We start from the raw sequence: 17,163 nt of genomic DNA, 5'->3' as shown, positions 1-17,163 counted from the left end.
CAGTGATATTGGCCTCACAGGCACTTGTTGAACCTCTTCTGAAAGACTTACATGGTGACAATTCTAGTCTTCTCATTTACTTGTAGCAGATTTTGGATATTAATGATTTAACATTTAAAATATTTTTTGCTATTGTTGTCATGATGCTGGCACAAACCATGTCTATTCCTGATTTCAAATTTCGTATAAACTCTTAATTAAGACCTAAAGTCAATCCTTAATTATCTGGCATTGGAGAATGGACAATTTGCATTTTGTTTCAGCTGTTACTTATACGTTATTATTGGTACTACCGGCAATGAGGGGAAAGAGTTAATGTTTATATTCCATTAAGAATTTGCATATTGTACTTCAAATACTGAGACAAGGAAGAGTCACAAAGAACAGTTTATTCATTAAAAACAGACAAATACTTTATTCTCTGTTAGTCACAATTACTTGGAGTAATCTTTACATTACCCTCAAAGACTTTTGGTGATCTTTATATCGCATCATAGTTAAACAGAGATAGGACTGTTAGCTTCATTTCTCCTTAAACATTTTAAAGGCCTTTTTGTGAACCACACTGCATGCAGGCAGAACTGCTAAAAATGTGTATAACTCTTAGTTTCATAAAATTGTAACAATTGGAGGCAATACTGTTCCATGTTTGTACACAATAATTTTTATACAGAGAAGAACACAGGCTTTAATGAGTGTTTTCTCCACACATAGATGAACTTCCCAACTCCTCATTCTAAGTGTTTATAGGGATTAAGCATTTCTGAGTGCATAGCCTACAAATAATTTTCTGAAGTATGTTTAAAAATATTCATAATGATTAGGCCATAAATAGATATATTACTAACATTCATTGGTCCCTGGACCAACAACTCACCAGGGAAAAGAGCAGAGAAACATGAAAGCTGATTCAAGAAAGTTGCAGGGGGAGAAAAAAAAAACCCTTAATGAAGATCTAGTGCAGTCAAAGATGTTACAAGGATAAAAATCACCTAATTAAGGGATAATCTCTCTTACTTTGTAGTATTGGAGTGATAAATGACTGCAGAGATTGAGTAATCAACAAAGCTGAAATGGGGTCTTTAAACAATCTTCAAACTTGTTTAGCATGCTTGTGACAAAGCAGGCAGGATTATTCCAAATTCTCTGGTGATGTAAATAAACCCAGCTCCACTGATGCCTTTGGAATTGCACCCTCTATGTCAGCACATATTTTAACCTAGTTTTCTTTCCTCCATTTTGAGGGAACTTACTTATTTTGCAGTGCCATCTTGGTGACTGTGTGCTGGTTGTTCAAGAGACTGGCTGGGGAGGAACTGAAGAGGTTCAGTTATCAGGTACTGAGCAAAAACCCTGCTCCATCGTGTCCACATAGAAACTTCAGAGGTCAGACTCCTTGCATCACATGCACAGGACTGGTTGGCCTATTTGTGAAGGGATGAAGTTCATACCTAAGTGCTTACAGATACACTTCTAAATTAGTAATAAAGGCCTGATATTCCAGCAGGGAGAAGTATTCACATATCAAATTAAAATCTAAAATAGTTATGACAGTTTGAAAAGCAGTTATATATTTTAAAACATATCTTCAAGGGATCCAGGATTCAAAATGCTGGCCTCTGCCTTCCTGGGTCAACTGATTGTTACAGACTGGTAGCATTGTGAGAAATAATGGTATTATACAGAAAATACTTTCCATTCAGTGAAAAAAAAAAATTGTTTCCTTCTTTCCTTTCTTAATTGAGTCTGGAACATGCTAAAACATTAAATATCCCTCCAACCAGCTCTCTGAATCCAAAGTTGGCAGCTTCAGTCTGTCTCTAGTTACCACAATTCAGAATTGCACATACTTTTTCTTTTTCTCTGTTTCTTCCTTTCTTCCATCCTTTCTTCCTTCCTTTCTTCGTTTCTTTCTTTCTTCCTTCCTTTCTTTCTTTCTTTCTTTCTTCCTTTCTTCGTTTCTTTCTTTCTTCCTTCCTTTCTTCCTTCCTTCCTTTCTTCCTTTCTTTCTTTCCTTCTTTCCTTCTTTCCTTTTCTTTCTTTCTTTCTTTCTTTCTTTCTTTCCTTTCTTTCTTTCTTTCTTTCCTTTCTTTCTTTCCCTAACTAAGCTAGATTTTTTTCTTTACTCATCAAGGACCTGAGATCACTTAATTATGCCAAGCAGTGCCTCACCCTGGGTGTAGTCCTACTGACACTTTACCCAGCATGTGTACTGCTGCCAAATTTGTCCTATAGATTATTAGATATTATTCTATTGGACTGTCATATCCTATTTAAACAAGGGGTCATTTTTTAGATCTTCTGCACTCCATAAGGAGATAGCCTTTGACTTTAAGAAGAACATAGTTTAAACAAACACAAAACTGTTGTTGTAAAGTGTTCATTAAGATGAAAGTTTGGAGACTAAAACTCTCTGTTTGTGAGCCAGAGAGTGGGAAGGCAAAGCTGGTGTTCTGTCTCCTGCTCAGTATGTATTTACTTTAAACCTAACTTCAAGGTAGAAACTAAACTCTCCTGGAAAGGGTAAAGAAAATATCTCTGTGTACTGCTTTAAAGTTAGGATTCCTTTAAGCAGACATTGCTACAGGTGCCAAACGGTATGTGTAACTGATGTTGAATAAGGTCTATGTGAGTCTTAGCTGCGATCAGCAAATTAATTTAAGCACTCAGGTTAATACTAAACTCAGGCATTAATAGAGGAAAATGCACTCCCAGAGACTCATTTCTTTGAACGAATGAGTTATGCAAGTAAATAGCATTTTGGCTATACACCTTTTACATGGAAATGGGAGTACATAAGGAGAGTTTAATTAAAAATCTAACTATTCCCTTGTCCTGTGCCTGCATGCATGCTAGGGTTAGATAAGTGATTTTTTTTTTTTCCATCGTGCAGAATTACTGTACTGTTATGCCAATAGACACTGCCTTTTACCTTAGTTGAACACTTTCTGGTAATGCCACACATCATGATGGAAAGAATAGAGGAAGCAATTTCTTGGACTGATGCAATAACAGGGATGTGGAATCATACTTATGGTCCATGGTTAAAATCACAACCAAGTCCCCTTATAAGCTCTTATTTTGTCTCACTTTATTTCAAACAGACTCTTTAACTTATGTTGGAGTATTATTTTGGTCTGAAATCTTGCCAGGCTTAATTAGAAGGCACTGTGTTGGAGATAAGCGGCGTGAAGAAAGTAAGTTATGGCTTTAAGTTACTTTTGAGTTACAGTTTGTCAGAATTACCTTGGTTTAGATTTACTGATCAATACCAAGTATTCCTTTGAGGTTCCTAGCACTCACACTGACTTCTTAAAACACATTCAAAACTCTGAGAACTTTCATGGTACAAAAAGTGACTTGTGTGCATTACTTAACAAATTTGTTACTGTGATATTCTTAAACTCTACCTCAAAGAAACAAGCAAGAAAAAATGAGAGAAGGCACATGGTTCCTTCGGCTAACACTTGCAGAAGGCCAAGGTAGAAGAGTGTATGTGTTGGGTGAGGGAGAAGCCAGGGCACTAAGATTTCCAAAGACTAATAATTCCAAGAAACTTCAAATTTTCCATCATAATGTGAGAGTTATCTTTTGTTATCTTTTAATGGGGGTTCCTATTTGTGAGGAAGTTGATACATCTGATACAATCTATGAACTTTTGCTTAAGTTTCCTTGGATATTGAGAAAGTGTGAGGCAAGCACAGCTCTTATTGTTTTTCCTTCAACTTAATGGAGCATTGGCCTGGATTTTTAGAGTTAGATAATCTAAAGATACAAGGTAAAAACATTGAGATAGGGAACTGAGGCACAGTCAAACCTTAGGAAAAAAACTTGAGATAAACCATATGCTTTTCTTACTATTAAAGTCAAAGTGCAGAAGGGAAGTTCCTATGTCTCAACACATTGCGTTTAAGCAAGTAAAGAATGGTATACCATGTGCACCAAACATTTTAATTAAAAGGATACCCTTAAGCATTTTAAAATACAGAAGCAAACTTTTTGAAAGGATACAACTGCCAAAACAAACAAATAAAAGCAACTATAAGTTTGGCAGTGAATCAATAAAGTATTTCCTGCAAAAATATGATAATTCTTCTTTTGTGTGCAGTGTTACCTTTAAATATCTGCAACAGTAAATGATCTTACACAGGCAAAAGCTAGGTATGGTGGGCTGTCTACAGGAATACGATCAGATCTCAAGGTTGCAGTTAGTCCATACTAACAACATTTATTTTCACTATCTTCTGCGAGCTTGTTCTGTTAAACAAGCTTTTGACCACAGACAGATAAAGACCAGGATTTGGTAGAGCCCAATTTTGGAAGGATGGATGTGGACAAGCATAAAAAAAGGCAAGATATATTACAGTTCTCTTTGGTAATTGTGTACCTATGTAATTTGCAAAATCTGCATGGCACCTAACTGAGAAGCCCAAAAGTGTGACTCAGGTATACCTGGTCCTGTGGCTAATGTCCAATTGACCAAATGGTTCAGAGCATAATCATGGCCCTATTAGATTCTGTGGCAATATTCCTACTGAGTTCAAAAGACTTAAGATTTCACCCTGTGGTGGGTTGACCCTGTCTGTATGACAGGTGCCCACCAAAGCTGCTCTATCATTCCTCCTCCTCATCTGGACAGGGCAGAGAAAACAAAAGTCTTGTAGGTTGAGATAAGGACAGGGAAGGATCACTCACCAATTACTGTCACAGGCAAAACAGACTCAACTTGGGGAAAAATAATTTAATTTATTCCCAATCAAAGCAGAGTAGGGTAATGAGAAATAAAAACTAAATCTTAAAATACCTTCCCCTCACCTCTCCCTTCTTCCCAGGCTCAAATTTGCTCCTGATTTTCTCTATCTCCTCCCCACAGCAGTGTAAGGGGACAGGGCATGGTGGTTGCGGTCAGTTCATCAGTCATTGTCTCTGCCACCCCTTCCTCCTCAGGGGGAGGATTCCTCCCTTGATCCAGCATAGAGTCCCGTCCCAGAGACGGTCCTCCATGAACTTCTCCAATGTAAGTCCTTCCCACGAGCTGCAATTCTTCACAAACTGCTCCAGCGTGGGTCCCTTCCATGGGGTGCAGTCCCTCAGGAACAGACTGCTCCAGTGTGTATTCCCCACAGGGCCACAAGTCCTGCCAGCAAACCTGCTCCAGTGCGAGCTCCTCTCTCCATGAGGTCTCCATGAGTCCACAGGTCCTGCCAGGAGCCTGCTCTAACATGGGATTCCCACAGAGCCCCAGCCTCCTTTGAGTATCCCGGTGCCCAGCATGGGATCCTCCATGGGCTGCAGGTGGATCTCTGCTCCAGCACTTGGAGTACCTCTTGCCCCTCCTTCTTCACAGACCTTGGTATCTGCAGAGTTGTTTCTCTCACATATTCTCATTCCTCTTTCTGTTAATGTTGTTGCCACAGTTTTTATTCCCCTTCTTAACAACGTTTTCCCAGAGGCGCTACGGTCATTGCTTATGGGCTCAGCCTTGGCCAGCGGTGGGTCTATCTTGGAGTCAGCTGGCGGTGGGTCTATCGGACACAGGGGAAGCTTCTAGCAGCTTCTCACAGTAGCCACTCCTGTAGCCCCCCTGGTACCCAAACATTGCCACATAAACCCAATACACATGCTATTTGTGAACATTAGGTCTTCGGAAATAAATAGCTCTTTTGCCCAGTGTAAATAGCTCTTTGACATAGTGGTGCGTTTGGGTTTTTGAAGAGGAAGTACTATTATTTTTGAATGACATTAACAAATCCAAGGGCAGTAAGTTTTAGTAGTTTGGAAACTTTTGCTCTTGGTGCATGTTTTACTTAGAAACACAAACGCCTGCAGACTTTTCCAACAAGTCCTCTAATCCCTCTGCTCCCTCCACTGGCTTCCCACAGAACTCTGCATTTGTCTGATGGACTTTATTCACAAAGCCTCAGATCATATTGTTAAAAGATCAGTGAAATACTGGTCCTCAGACTGCCCTTGGCATCTTCATGCCCTTGGATGACCGGGTTTCTCCATGAGAATGTGCAGTTGTCATTTGCGTAGAACAGGGAACTTCACACAAAACTTGTGCAAACTGGCCCAAAGTGTTCGAAGGAACCTAGGTTCATCAGCGTATCTTCCTCTCCAAACACAAGAAGCCTGTCATTAACCTCACTTCTTGTAGTGCACGTGCATACACACATACACAGCAATATGTTCGTGTATGTAAGTTTAGCAAATATAAAACAATGCACTCAACTTCAGAAACATCTCATCTGGCAAGAAGACAGGTAAACAAGCAGCATGTGTTAGCATTTTTCTTTAATATATTATTGTAAAACACATGGATAGTGAGTATAATATAAGGTAGTAATAAATATAATACAAGAGCCTACACAGAAGACAGTAATTGAAGACTAGGCAGAGGGAGGTCAGTCAGCTGGTCTGTCCTCCTGCTCCAAGGCAGGATGAATGGAAAGTCCAAATGTAGATGCATAAACATTGCTACAGTAGGCCCAATCCTGACCACAGTGAAGTAAAAATTTCCAGCTCGGCATCCTTCCTGAAAAAATGTCTTCCTGGAGGCCCTTCCTCTTCCAAGGACATGTGCAACAGTCAGTAATGAAACATATTCTGTCAACTATTGAAATGAGGTTTTAGTATGCAACTCCACACAGAAAAGGTTCAGCATTGCGGACATAAATCAGCTTTGCTCCACCAAACAATAGACTCAGAGCCTGGCCAAAAAGACCCACAACAAAATTAGCATCGAGAGTGTTGACCAGGGTAAGCATTCTGCTTTGTCTCAATGGAAACTGGCAGTGCTGTGAGCTCCAGAGGCCACTGGTTCTAATCGAGCTTGTCTCAATAGTTTCCTCCTCCTTGTCAGCAACTGGACAAAAGTAGAATTAATGCCTAAGACCATCTGTACTAGTTCAGTGCTAGGAAGAGATGTTTCCATGAAGCCATGAGATAGACCTTTGGGAGTAGGCAGGATGCTATAACAGACAGCATGCTGCAGGCAAGAGACAGAGACCTGGGGTCAGAAAAGGAGTTGTTTTTGTGGCTACAGGCCTGAATGAAGTCATATCTTAGCCAAGGATTTTATGTGTAGCTGTGCTGTTTTTGTCATCTCTACTTAAACCAAAAAGAATTGGTATACTTACTGTGTACTAACAGTAGTTAAATTCTTCAACTTTAGTCCATGCTTATGTAGGCCCAAATCCCATATAGATTTCAAAATATGCTTAGCTTGGCACATGTAAAACATCTCATTTAGTTCAAAGTTCTGATTGACAGTGCCTAGAGTTAAAAGCATAAGTAAATCCATAAGGACTCAGGGCAATATGTTTTAGGACAAGAGCTGTCCCTCATGCCTGTACAGTACCTAGCCCAGGGAGGCATATCATTGCTGTGGAATAATAGAAATTATGTACTAGACCAAAAATTGCTCCTAGTTTGCCTTCCAGTAAGAAAGTGACCCCATCTCAAGTTCCCAGAATTACCATACAGCAATGGAATGAGATTATTGTTTCCTCTAATTTGAAAAGTGGTGGTAGGGCCCAAATGCCCCTACTCAAATTCATTGTGATAGGTGCTGCGTAACAAAGAGTCATTTTTGTTTCTTCTCCAAAGTATTAATCATCACTGTTGGTGGTACAGGCACTAACCACTACCATCAGCTGAAAAGTTTATTATGGATTGCTTCTTGAAATAAAACATAACTTTTATTGGAAGTTTCAAGATAAATAAAAACAGCTGGAGGGAAAATACTATTAAATACTCTGATGATCCCCATGATGTTCCACTTAAAGAAAAAATTCCTCTTGCTTCGTTTTAAGGACTCTTGTCTGCTGTGTTAAAGTTAGCTTTTCTTTCATGTGGGACAAGTGAAGCTGAAAAGGGAATTTACTTAAACTCTGTATTGAAATTGCAGCTTACAGGAGCTTACGGTCAGTGCAGTTCCAAGAATCCTTCACTATTTCTGTGATAGATGGTGCTTCAACTTATGCTTCCTCTATTACTTTTATGTAGCTTTCTAATTAGACTTTTAAAACATTTTAATTGTTTGCTTTCTGTGGACAAACAGAATGCCAAATCTTCACAATCCTCTCATCTTTGAAAGTGACACTGCTCCGTTCTGGGGACTGGGTTTAAATTATTAACAGAAGATAAGCTCACATACACAAATAAAGGCTGGCTGGGACCAACCATGGGATAGGAGTACAAGAAACAGCTCATGCCAGCACACCCCATACTTTCTGCACCCTGCAATGGAGCCACATTTCTGGCTGCAAGAACAGCTGCCTGGAATTGAGGAACCACCCAAAGACTCCAGAAACAAAGAAACTCAAATGAAGTTATTTAGTAGGAACACACAGATAGGGAGAGGATTTACAGAGTATAGAGTTAGTCTGTATCTATGCAAGCTCTTGTGAAGCATCATTCAGGTGGAATAGTATTCATTGAACTCTTTAGGTTCTTACAGGGTGTTGTTCATTGTCACATCTGAACACATCCATGTAATGCAGCAAATGTTATGAAACGTTCAGTTTTCCTGTTTCTTGAGGATACCCTCTAAGACCAGATTTGCCTCTTATGCAAACAACAAGCCCAAGAGACCAGCTTCTGGTGCGGCCAAAGTGCACACACTAGAGCACATGTGACCCTACAGGCTGGATCATGCTGTCAAGCATGCTCAGGTAGGCTGCATCCAAACTGGTGGTAGCTTAGCAGAGAGTGGGATCCTGAGTATGTCACACTTACAGCTGACTTGATGTGTCCCTCCAGGAAAAATTCAAACCATATCTCAAAAACACGACAGTATCTCATGGTGAAATGTATCAGAAGCTCAAAGGATAATGAAGCTGTACATCTCCTCACTTCCCAGTCAAGAGAAAAGCCTGGCTCTTTGGGCCTTGGACATTGTTTAAATTTCAAGAGCTGCCTTGAATCTCAGACAAATTACTAGTTTCAACTGGAAGAATTTTTTGTTGATCTATGCATTTCCTCAACAAAGACAAAATTGAAACTGGTTTGGTAGCTAAAACGAGCACAGATTTTTCATCTTTGTTTGGATGACTGTACATTTGAAAGAACAGAAGTAGATTTCATATTTGTGTGCTACATTTGCTACTTCACAAAGGACTGACTGCTCTTGACAATAAGGGGTCAAGAATCCTTCATGCTGCCCAGAATTCCTTGGGGAGTTAGTCCTCTGAAGTTCAGTGCCAATGTCCTGATGACTGGAGGACACAGAAAGCAAGGATCCATGTTGTTTAAGAAGGCTTCCCAGACTGGTGCTGTCTTTTTCACAGAGGAGCCATCACAATGTATCACAGCTTCTCATTCTTTCTTCTGGTGCAGGCTGCAGACACTCAGGACTAACAAAGCAACTTACCATGCTACTAGGATTTAGAAATTTAGGTGGCAGCTGACAAAAGGCTTAGCTGGCTAAAAGACAGCTTCCCACCACTGGCTTTGGGTAGTTTGCTGTGTTTCTCCTATTCCTCTTCTTCTGGGAAGTCTGGCTACACGAACATTCCAAACATCAGTAACTGGATTTCTTATGCAGAACTAAGTAAAAAGAACAGAGTAGAGAGCAGATAGTTCTGACCAAAAAACAACAAAAAATCCAAATACAAATATATTTGGTTTACTTCATTTTTTTTATTATTATTATTATTTTGCCAGTAATTTTTCTGAAGAAGTCTCTTCATGTTACTATTTTTGAATATGCAGGGTTTACTGGAAGATTTCTATGAGCTTGTTTATCATTAATATGATACCTATGTTTATGATAAAATAATATGAAATTAAATAATTTGACGCTGAATCCTTTCACCACTTCTCTTACTCAAGTTTCACTGTTGGGAGAATGCTAAGTTACCATTTTAGCATTTCTTAAATGAATAAATAAGAAATAAAACTGTAATAGAAAAAAAAAAAGAATAAATCTAAATAAAAGCATTTCAGAGTTGCATTTTTCTTGTCTTAATTTACAGCTCCCCTGATCATCCCAAACAGTCTTGGATATTTTCCCCTGAAGATGCCCTGTGATCAACTTTTGAAAAACATATGCTTTTCTTATAAATTAAATACATCTATTAAAATTTCTGTAAAGTCACTGCAAAAATGAAACTTTCTAGTTTTAAGAATCTTCACTAGTATTTCGCCAAAGCATTAATTTTTACAAATACTTTATGGGGTCTTATATCACAAGCCTCAACTGTGTCTATATGATCATTATACATTTTTTATTTTTTATGCAATTCCTTGAAGCTCAGATATTTTAAGGGTCTGCTATCTGTGAATAATAGCAGCAATTTAAAATCTCTTCTGTTGGGAAGGAATTTCAAAGCCCTTGAAATCATTTGGGAAATGTCTATGCATTTGGTGAGGAAATGAGGAGGGGGGATACTGTCAAGCTGGTAAGGAACTTGAGTGAAATCCCAGCGTCATTGCAAAGAATGCAGGTTTTCCCCTGACTTCCTAGATTCCAGGACTGAATTCTAATCGCTAGCATTATGCCTTATGTAGAATGAGATGAGGTCTGAGTTTAATTGTCTGATAAAACTGTCATAATGTAAAGGGTTATTTAAAAGGTATATTTGCACCCAGATTTACATAGGGAAATGAGAGTCTGCAAGCTATTCCTCCTTCTTATAGCTGTCACACCAGAGAAGAACAATGACACTTCTCTCAAAACACCAAAGGGTAGTTGGAGAGAAACTAGAACCAGTGCTCTGCCATGGCAAAATAGGCAGATATGAATATGGCAAGGTAGATGGAAAGAATGTAAAATGTCTTTGACTAGAACTGGAAGAGATATTTCTTTATGCATCGAGAAGCACAGGAGGAGTCAGCCTCCTGAAGGACATTGGCTTCAATAGACTTCAGTGAGAGTTTAGCCTGAATGAAGAGTTCAAGACTGGGGCTTTGTTCTCTAAAGGAAGAAAGCAGTATAAATGTGTGTCCTCATTAGACACACTGTACACAAAAAGAGGAGTAAGAGTTATAATGGCAGCATTCTCTCCTCCTCTCTCAGCTGTGTGATCAGAGAGGTCAGAGCCTCCCTGTTCACTGTGAAAAATCATGGAATCATAGAGTGGTTTAGAGTTGGAAGGGACCTTCAAAGGTCATCTAGTCCAACCCCCCTGCAAGAAGCAGGGACATCCCTGACTAGATCAGGTTCCTCAGAGCCCCATCCAACATGGCCTTGAACGTTTCCAGGGATGGGGCATTCACCACCTTTCTGGGCAACCTGTTCCACTCTTCTACAACTCCCATTGTAAAAATTTTTTCCTAATTTCTAATCTAAATCTACCCCCCTCTATTTTAAAACCATTACCCCTTGTCCTGTCACAACAGGCCCTGCTGAACAGCCTCTCCCCATCTTTCTTGTAGGCTCCCTTGAGGTACTGGAAGACCGCTATCAGGTCTCCCCGGAGCCTCCTCTTCTGCAGGCTGAACAGCCCCAACTCTCTCAGCCTGTCCTCATAAGAAAGGTGCTCCAGCCCTCTCGTCATCTTCGTGGCCCTCCTCTGGACTTTCTCCAACTGGTCCATGTCCTTCTTGTGTTGGGGGCTCCCGAACTGGACACAGTACTCCAGGTGGGGTCTCACCAGGGCAGAGTAGAGGGGCAGAATCACCTCCCTCGACCTGCTGGCCACGCTTCTCTTGATGAAGCCCAGGATGCGGTTGGCCTTCTGGGCCGCAAGGGCGCATTGCCTGCTCATGCCCAAGTCCTTCTCCTCAGGGCTGCTCTCAATCCATTCCCCGCCCAGCCTGTATTTGTGCCTGGGATTGCCATGACCCAGGTGCAGGACCTTGCACTTGGCCTGGTTGAACTTCATGAGGTTGGCCTGGGCCCACCTCTCCAGCATCTCAAGGTCCTTCTGGATGGCATTGCTCCCTTCTAGTGTGCCTTGGAGCAGCAGTCAGGAATCTGTCACTCCAGAGCCACATGCTGCTCTTTGGAAGCAAAAACCTTCCAGCCTCTGGCTTCAGAGCACTTGGGAAAGAATTGTGGGGAGAGGGCAAGGGGAGAAGAAAAAAATGAAAAAAAAAAGGAAAAGAAAGAAAAAGAATGAGAAAGACAGGAAGAAGTGCAGTCACCATTTTTGGTAGGAATTCATTACCTCTTTCCTTTGGTATAATCTTCTATAGAAACTGTGAAGTTCTTCAGAGTGAAGCTAATAACCAAGTGGAACTGATCACAAATAACATTTTGTTCCTCTGCCTGAAGTGCACATGTTTTCAATTAATTTGATAGCTGTGATTGATGCCACCAAAGAAACATGCTCAGAATACTGCCCTTAAAAAAAAATAAAAATTAAATAAATCACTTGGCGGCCAAATGCTTTTTCATAGCTAGTTCTTCAGTCAGAGTCAAGTAAATGGTGCATTTCATCACTGTTTTCAGCTGTGAATCCATTAAGATCACTCTCAGAAGTTGGGTGAAGAGAATGGAGAAGAAAGAAGCCAGACTGAGGGAGCGTCAGGACACCTGGATTCCCCTCCGAGCTATTATCGCATTATAACAGAGAGATCCCAGTCAGGTGCTGTTACAAAAGCCCAGTTCTTGCCTTTAGTTAGGAGGATGTATGGCTTTATTCAATGGATTTATGTAGCTTAAAGGAGGCTAGAACTGCCCCCTGAGAGGCTGAACTGTGCACAGACCTTCTTGCTAGTGGCAGCGAGCCAGTCACAGTGCACAGAGAGAGGTGTTATTTTCCATATTTGAATCCTGATTCAGTTTCCGGCACTTACTTCATCCAAAGTTTGGAGGGTGGTCGGGTGCTAATTGTTGGTGCCAGCTGATTTCAAAGAAATTTTAAAAAGTGACTAGACAGACATTTGGCAACAAAGGTCGTTGACTTTCAGCTGCCTTAAAGAATGATGCATCTGCTTTGTTTGACTGCCAATAGATAAGGTGCATATGAAATTCTCCTTGTAAATTAGCAAGATAAAAGTGATTCTTGTCTCCTTGGATTGATCCTTTTTCCAGTGTTTTAATCATGTTGAAAGCACAGCCCTATTTTGGAGTCGATGGGGAACCATCCTGCCCAGGGAAAAGCCCCAGGAAGAATTCCTACACCTTCCTTCCTGGGCGAGAGTCCAGGCTGCTCTCCTCTGTCTGCCTCCTGCAGTTTGTCCACAGATTATCCGATAGTCCAAAGACAGACAGGTGAAGTGGCCTCTGTATGACTGGAAATGCAGCGACTGAATCTTGATTCTGGTCAGTAGCCACTTTTTATCATCATCTTCCCTGCTAAGGCCACCCTCTGCCCCACATCCCAGCAAGATGTCAGGACACACTCCAGTTGTAAGATAGGTGAAAGTGTTACTTGTACAACAAATGTAAGGACTGGGAAGAGAAAATACAATTCCTAGTTACTGAACGCTGTCAGGAAAGGGAGCATTACAAGGCACAGTCTAAAGTGGAGAGGGATCTATATACAGCACATAAGACCAAATTTATCTGAAGATTGACCTTAATTTGCCAATCCTTTTTGGCACACTTGGTTCTAGCTAAGATTACCATAACTCCCAGTTAAAAAATTATTTGCAATTGAAATATGATAAAATAGCTTGTTAATGCCAGGGAGAGCGGTCTGCTAATGTTATTTATTTCAAGTCTGAAGTTTCTCATGAAAGAAAGAAAGAGAGAAAGAAGAAGGAAGAAGGAGAGGAGGCTTTTTCTTTTTTTTTATGTGTTTGCCTTCACGGCTTTGGAGTGCTCACTAATTCCATCTGTCCACAACAGAGCCATCGGAACGGCGAGAAAAAGCATTTCCATATGTGCAAATTAGCATCCAGCCTCTCTTAATCTGTGCAGTGCTCCTCTGAAGTAGATGGCGCGGATGGTTGCCAAACCCACTAATGGCATTCAAATAAAGGACTTTATTGGCTTTAACTGCCACTTTTTCTTTTTTTTTTTTATTTTAAGATAGAGAATGTGTTCCCCCTCTTATTTTATTTTTGTTCTGATATTGTCACTTTGTACTTTTACCATTAAACAAAAAGAAGGCTCTGTGCTGCTCTTTAATGGGATCAGTTTTCTCCTACAGATGCATTCTTTTACTTTCTAATGAAATCTCACCATTAGTTATTACACTACAATCAACACCTAAAGCATATCATTCCCATTCTCCGCCAGCTTGTCTTTCCCAAGAAAGTTCTTCCTCTTTTCTCTGCTTTTCAACAGCAGAAACAGGGTTGAGATGAGAGATATCTTGCTTGGGATCGTGCCTGTACTGTGAGTTCATAGTAAAAAGAATCTTTTTGTTTGTTTGCTTGCTCCTCAAATTGTTTTTCAAGATCTGGCACATTCACAGCTGCAGCCGAGGACACATGGAGGTGGCAGCAGTATCCTACTCAGGGTTGCTGTCCTGATGGGGGCTCTGCACCTGGCAAGGGCTTCCATTTGCAGTGTTTTGAATTTTGAGCTGCTTGATTATTTTAATGGAAAACAAAGGAAATTATTTAATGCTAAGAAAAATGTAGCCCTTGTAGCAAAAGTATCCCTCCCATTAAACTAAATGAATCTTTATTTTCACCTATCAATATTTCTCCTACTTCTGGAAAGGGTTAGGTAACCACACCTGTGGCCTTGTGACTTCAGATCTTGCTGAAACACTGTGGTTGCTAATCCTGACTTGACTAGTGGTGCCAGCAATAAAACCACAGTCTCTAGTGTGTAGCAGACTCCATATGTTAGTCCCCTAGTCTGCTAAGTCACCACGCCAGCCTAAATTTGAAACATTTCTAAAGTGTTATACAATGTTGTAATAATGTTTTTACAAAACAAAGGCTGAGTTACTGGAAGCCATATTCATCCAATCAGCATCTTATTGAAAGAGGAATCTTGATGGTAGCAGTGGTGACACAAGCCATAAAAAAATAATTTTTAAAATTGCACTAGAGTCTTTAAAAGGGGAGCACTGACTTATTAGGGAGTGGAAATTGGAAGAACTGCTGCAAGAAAAAGAAATAAAGGCTCAGTTGCATGTTATCTCACTTTCCTGAGGAAGAGTGCACCCAAAAATATCTCAAGATGAGAACACAGTTGACTTAATTAAGAAGTTCTTAATTGCTGAAATGCTGCTTATACAAACAAGACTGGACATTGATAATTACATAACGTCTGCCTGAACAGAAAACCTTCTACATAAGAGGAACTATCACAAAATGTTATCATTGCTGCTTATTGCAGAATTTTTCTCATGTAGGGAAAAAAAAAAGCAAAAGAGAACAAACTTATTACAGATTGACTCTGCACCACAAACTTAGGCCTACATCATGAAGGACAATCAGAGGGGATGGTTCTAACTTGTTTTTAGGTTTCCTGTAAGATTCCAGTCCTAAAAATACTTAAGCAAGTATTTAACATTGGTACCTGGATAGTGTGGTTCTTCTTTGTGAGTCTATGTACTTACATGTGAAGATGTTGGAAAACCAACAACTCATTTATTGCATAAATCTATATCCATCATATTATTTTTTTAATTTTTATATATCTTTGGAGTACAAAAAGCTTAGACTTACAATGCCAGCCATGAGATGGAAAGATCACCACACTAAGTATCAAGAAGCTAAGTAGAGATTGCACATAATCAAAAACAGTTTTATATAAATTTTATATTTCAGGCAAATAGCTTTATTAATAAAATAAAGGAAATGTTGATGATGTTTTGGCTGTTTTTCTCCCTGTTTTACTCAAAGAATAGGTATTATGTTCAACATTCATAGTCCTCATTTACAGAAATTATTTTTCCAGAGGCTTTCCCAAATACTTCTAGAATATATTTATCAATATTTATTTTCCAGAAATATTTTCACCAGAAATTTGATTTTTATAACTGGCTTGCACAAGAAATTGAATTATTTAAAAGAGTCGGGCATTATACAGAGTTTGACTAGAACGCAGTTCTTGATTTAAAGGGATTACAGTCTTAGCTGTCAAGACAGACAAAGAGCTAACAAGCATTGTGTAAGCTATGCTCCAGTAATGAGGACAAAGAAACAATTCCTTGTGATTTCAGTAGTGATTTCACTACTGAGCAATCGAGCACACAATTGTGATCCAGAAGAACACTTAAAGTAAATGACGCTTAAATGCAGGGGGGAAAATTATTAAATTATCTTTCTTGCTATGAATAACTCATTAATCTCTATTTGCATTTCTTGTGGAAAAGAACCTTAACTACCTGATCTACATGTGCAAATAATAACAATTATTAATAGTAAAAGTAGTGCAATTATTAAATAATGCAACAATATCAATCATTACTCCTATTTATAACACATTATAATAAGCCTCTTAGAACTATGCATTGTCCCAGGCTGCAATATTCAAACACAGATCTGAAACGTTCTGCTTGGATTTGGAGTTGGGGTTCATACCACATCAGTCACTGAGTCACAGTTCAAAATACATACTATTCGGCATTTTGGACTTTAACCCTCCATCTACACTTATTTTTCCTCTGGTCCATAACTGGCTCTTAAATCAAAGATAAGAAATTCTGTCCAGAAAGCATGGAGACTCATACTCTCTCCTTTACAACTAGTGTAACAACGAGTAATATAAGTGTTATGATCCTCAGTTTACGCCTGAGGAGATGAAAGCTGAGAGAACAAACAACAACAAAGTCAGTGAGAAAGCCAGGACTGAGTCTCAGATCCCTTTACTTCTTTCCCTATTTGTTTTCCTTTCATAAGTTTAGCTGACAATATAAGCCAATATGAAATTTTATCTTCATAACAATTACAAGAAAAATACTTTGTTTCCAGGAAAAAAAAAAGATCATTCATCATGGCAACAAGATATTAATTCAGATATATGTAATCATATATGCTTTATAGACTATCTTTCTGAAGGATCACAAGATGGTGTATAAATTTGGTGTAGTTACGTTATGACATTAACTTGTTGTCTGAGTACTTTCTAAAAGCAAGATCTAAGCAGGTTTTGAGACAATAAAAGACCATAAAACAATTAGAAAAAGTACTTAATTGAAACTGCTTCAAAATATTTTGAAAATTCAGTCTGATCTTCTGTAAAATCAGTTTAATTTATCATTTAATTTGATGGTTATGTAGTTGTGTTTGATAATCTGTCAAGAGTCAGGGCAGGAGTCAATGAAGGGCAGAAGAGCAGTAAGCAGTAGTGTATGACTTCTACTT

The sequence above is a fragment of the Chlamydotis macqueenii genome, chromosome 5 (genome assembly GCF_036417535.1).
Source record: "Chlamydotis macqueenii isolate bChlMac1 chromosome 5, bChlMac1.mat, whole genome shotgun sequence".
NCBI lineage: Eukaryota > Metazoa > Chordata > Aves > Otidiformes > Otididae > Chlamydotis > Chlamydotis macqueenii.
The sequence above is the reverse complement of the archived record's forward strand: the minus strand, read 5'-3'. Positions refer to the sequence as shown.